Genomic DNA, 4,731 nt, shown 5'->3' on the forward strand with positions numbered 1-4,731 from the left:
CTGCACCACTCGTTTCAAGCACAGCACACCAAACACACATTCAGCGCTGAACAGTGGGCGGTCGACGCAGTTGCATTTACATGACTTGCAGCGAGCAGCACATCCCTCGATGTCCGTTAAGCAAAGCTCGACACGGCGACGCCACATCGCGGTTCGCAGAACTTCGCTGCCGAGGCGCTAGGCCACTTCGATATTTCAATTGTTACCACCGCCGGGTTCTCAAGAAAGCACGGGTCACACAACGCAGATTCTGTAGTGCCAGAGCTCATCGAGGCCAAAGCCGCATTGCCGCACCGCCACTACTCACGGCTTTCCGCCAAAACCAACACACAAGCAACGCACGCACGATTACATGAGCAATGTTGAACAACGCGCGGTCCAGAGAACGATCACGCCACGGCGTCGCTCGGCGCCAGCATCGCGCCTTCTGAAAGATCCCTAAACGATGCTGTCCCTAGGCACCTAGGATCAGGTCACGTGGGGGATTTTTGTACGATAAATAGACGCACGCCAGAATAGCGCCCCTGTGGTGCTGCCAGCTCGGCTAGGGACAAACAGAGCCAACAAGTTTCTTCTCCGTAGTACCTAGGCGAAGAGAAATCTCAAGGACTGAAAGTCCCCACATTTCTCTCTCGCGACCACTGCTGTTCGCGCATGCGCAGAAAGAGCGGAGAAATCCAATTATGGTGCTTGTTTCCCATGCATACCACAGCGCAGCAGCGCCAGATTTTCTTCTAGTGAGAAACTCTATGTTCTGTAGGGCCCTGTAGATTGAGGCACCGCTTATCTTATAGATCCTTTTAAAAAGCTTTGGCCGTGTCTGCTGTGCCCGGGGCACAGCAGACGAAAGGTGCCCGAAATGTCTACGTTCACCCATGACGTCACGTCCGCTATAACTCATGATGTCACATCCGCTCATTTCCATGGCGGCCGTTCTACGGAGCCGGCTGCGCTGCGAAACGGTCCGTATTCCGTGCCCACTTAGAGCGTGAGTAATTCATCTTTCCACGCTATATGCGTGTAATAAAGGATTGGGGCTGTGAGCAGTTTGATGCGTTACCATTAGGTACCTTGTGCGCATATTTTGCCTCCTGGCCGCGTCAAATTGCAGCCGGCATGTGGAATGGGCCGTGGCATCTTATATGGAGCTGCTCATGTGAGTGGTATTGCCTCCGTCAGGATCGTCAGTGCGTGCACAGAACCATTCAGTAGTCTGGTTCAGGGGAGGATGCGCGAAAGAACGAGGACGTAAGAAAACACTGGCATGACGAGCTGTTCCGTAAGATCGCGTTACATCGCGCTTTTTTTCTAAGACCATCTCGCTCGAGCTAGAGGATCTTAGAACAGCATTACTACTGCGTTTTTACAGCTTTGCTGCGGCTCATTTAATCATCACATGCATTCTTTTAATAATACAAATGACATCGCTGCGCGGAAGAGCGTCTCTTGAAGTTTCCAAACAAGAGCCAATGCCGCCGTGCCTGCTGCATGCACGCTTGCCTTTCCTAACGCAGTTAAGACGCGGCACTAGCTCTGCTACTGCGTGATACAGGGTCACTGTGATAAGAAAATTAAAAAGAACAAACGAAATTAAGGCAGAAAATGTCAAACGTTGCCAAGCGTGATAAACGGACCTGCCTCGCTGGATGAGTTGAAGAAATCGGCGTCCTGAAGTCAGCTTCGCCGCAGTAGACTAGTGTTACGCGGTAAAGCATGTCAGAACTGAAGAGTGACCGCTTTCACCGACATAAATAATATGTGTTCCTTAATGATGCACGCGTGCACCTGCCGTCTCCTGTTACATTACGCGCGCCGAGGCGCCTAAGTGTACTGGCCGGCCTTCAGCGCTATTTCGGACGTGGCTGTGATGCTTTGAAACGTTGGTTTGTCGACCTCGTAATTAAGTCAGTTAATGTTTACACGGCCATTTTTTTTCTGAGCTGTTGATTTCTTCCATAATAGCTACGTAATTTCGTAGTTTCCTGTTCAACTGCTTTGGTCATATGCGAGTCAAGGTGTTCTCTTTAGCCGAGCGCAGTTTTCGAAAGCGAAACGACGCTTTTGCATCAGCATATAGTGCCGTCGCCCATTTACAACACAGTCAATCAATGTAATTTTGTATGTCACTGGGAAACCGCCGGACGCAGGGAACTCACTCGCATGCGGGGAACTGCATAACTAGCCACGGGATTACCGTGCCTCTTGGGAAGCTGCTTTGCATCAAAGGCCAGGTACCCTTGCTATGATTCACCGCAACATATTTTGTATGTCTAACCGCATAACATATTTGTATTGGAGTGAAGCTAACCTTACGGAACCGAATTTCGCAACGCTTTTTAGACTCCTGCATCTCTACCAGCCACTACCAAACGCTTGTCGGTACGTCTCTTGGCAAAGGTCCAGGTAAATCTCCCCTGTTGGGAGTTGGGGGGACTCACATATATGAAAACTGCCAAGGAAAGCAGTTGCCCTGATGAAGGCACGCTCCCCTGTCGAAACATTTGCACCAGCCTGTTCGACCACCGTTATCACCGCAACATATTTGTGTGTTGCGGTGAAGCATGCCGATATTGGGAAAGATTTACGTGAATCTGGAATGTATGGTTTCTGTCAGCGACTAACCTAATGTTCTACTCTCATCAAAGCAGATTTTCGTGGCAGGATGCATGATGTCTTGAGAACTTTTGTTGGCTAAAGCCATGCATGCAAGGTTAGCTCTTGTCACAATAATACGCTTTACCGCAATACACAAGAGGCCCTGCTGCAGGACACGCCCGCCGTAGTTAGCCAAAACCTTATGTGATGGTTCACTGCAAAACACCTCCTGTATTGCGGTGAATCATAATAAAGCGCATTTGTCAGTTTAGAATGTAAAGACCCTTGCCCTTCGCTTTTGTAATAATATGACTCAGTTTAATGAGAACATGTATTCACTGCTAAAAACATCCACATTGAAATGGAGATATGAACACTGATGGCAGCCTGTGTGATGTTTTATCCCTTTACTTTTTTGTGTACCTGTCACGCTGCCATTATTAAATTTTCCTGTACTTTGTTAGGTGCTGACGTACATAACATTACATCACAAAGAGCCACTGTGTAATTAGTGTTCAAGGACCAGCGTGATGGCTTTACTCAAGAAAGATTTGGGTTATGTTGTTGTGAAGGTTTTTTTTAGAGGTAGCTTTCTGAGAAGAAATCAGATGTCAGGAAATAGATCTCAATGGCACAGTAATCTTGGCTGCCTTTTGCTCAAACGTGCCCTAGACATAACTGAGTGATTTGCACTTGCAACTGGACAGCAGCCGTAGCTTGGGAGACCCAGTGATATGGCATATTTTATCAAACTAGGTGACACATAGCATTACCCGTCCGAATAGAGACCTGTTTAAATGTTTGTCACCTTTAAGACCTAGATTTTCGACCATGAATTCAGAAAAATCTGTAGCACATTTAGAACCTAGATTTTAAATGCTGTATAAGTTGGCTTGTTCACTGCAGCTGTGCTCGGCTTCTGTCCAAACGGGAGTGCACTTCTGCACAGCTTATTAGGGAATATTCTTATTTGCATACCATCTTTTTATTTATCTCGCCTACAATCACAATCAAATGTTTATGGCACATGAATGTGCTGTGCATGAATCTAACTTACAATGCCATGTTCAACAGCACAGTGCATGTAGCTTGTGTTGGTTCATTCAAGCTAAGCATTGCTACAGCCTTTAACTGTAGGTATCATGGTATGAGAGCAGAGAAATGGATATGCAAAGACAGTTGGGCACATTGAGACAACATCTTTGTTGTGTGTGGAAAGGTGACAGATATACCATATGGGGAGAATGCATGCACTTTCATATTTTCTCGCGCACAAAAAAAAGCCGGAGGAATAAGGTTTCTTCACTGTGCCATAGAAACTATATGTTTGCTCTCAAAGGTAATTCTGATTCATTGGATATGTTCCTGTGCTGTGTTTATTTTCTGGAGTGTGCTTTAGTTTTTGCACGTTAATGTTTCAAACTCGTTTTTATTTTCACAGACTGAACATCCCACGTCTTGGTTTGACTTCCTGGTACAGGATACTTGCACTTAGCATGGAGTGATGAAGCAGAGCAGTGTACTTTTATTAAAGTGCAGATTTTAGCAGTATAACAGCAGTTCACTAAAAAACATATGTGCTGAAAATAAAGTGTTCTTACCCACATTCCTCGTTGTCTATTTATTTATTTATTTATTAATACTGTCAACCCTCATAGAGGGTCATAACAGAGAGGACAATACAATTACATAAATCAAATATGGACAATGTCAATGTACGTAAAGTTGCTTAACACTTGTCAATTCACAGTTAATAAGATGTTCACTTGAATGCTGTTCAGCACACTTCTGACATTTATCAAAATACGTACAATGAATATCAAGTCGCACATATCACTTGGCACTTCAAAACAATCGAAAACTCCGAAAACTCCCATAAATATGCCTCAGCAGCATTTTCAAAGTCGGTGACATCTTTTAGGCTAACAATAGCGTTTGGCAATTGGTTTCACATTTCTATCGCATCCAGGAAAAATGAGTATCAATATGTATCACTGTTGGTATGGTCCGGCTTTATGACGTAGTCGTGGTTAGTTCGCGGGTATCTTTTGCCTGGAGCATGTAGATATTTGAGCTTATCAATCTTAAGTTGATCCTGCATTATTTGATAAAGCACCTTCAGCCTATATTTTTTCC

General features: G+C 45.3%; 1 long non-coding RNA gene across 1 annotated transcript; it reads left to right on the top strand.

The window, feature by feature from the left end:
- The first annotated feature begins 815 nt into the window (after positions 1–815).
- LOC140217202 (uncharacterized) lies at positions 816–4,201 on the top strand. Its single transcript, XR_011893732.1, has 2 exons — positions 816–1,248; positions 4,037–4,201. It is a non-coding gene; the product is annotated as an uncharacterized lncRNA (long non-coding RNA).
- The last annotated feature ends 530 nt before the right edge of the window (positions 4,202–4,731 follow it).

This window comes from Dermacentor andersoni, chromosome 4 (assembly GCF_023375885.2).
Source record: "Dermacentor andersoni chromosome 4, qqDerAnde1_hic_scaffold, whole genome shotgun sequence".
NCBI classification, from domain to species: Eukaryota; Metazoa; Arthropoda; class Arachnida; order Ixodida; family Ixodidae; genus Dermacentor; species Dermacentor andersoni.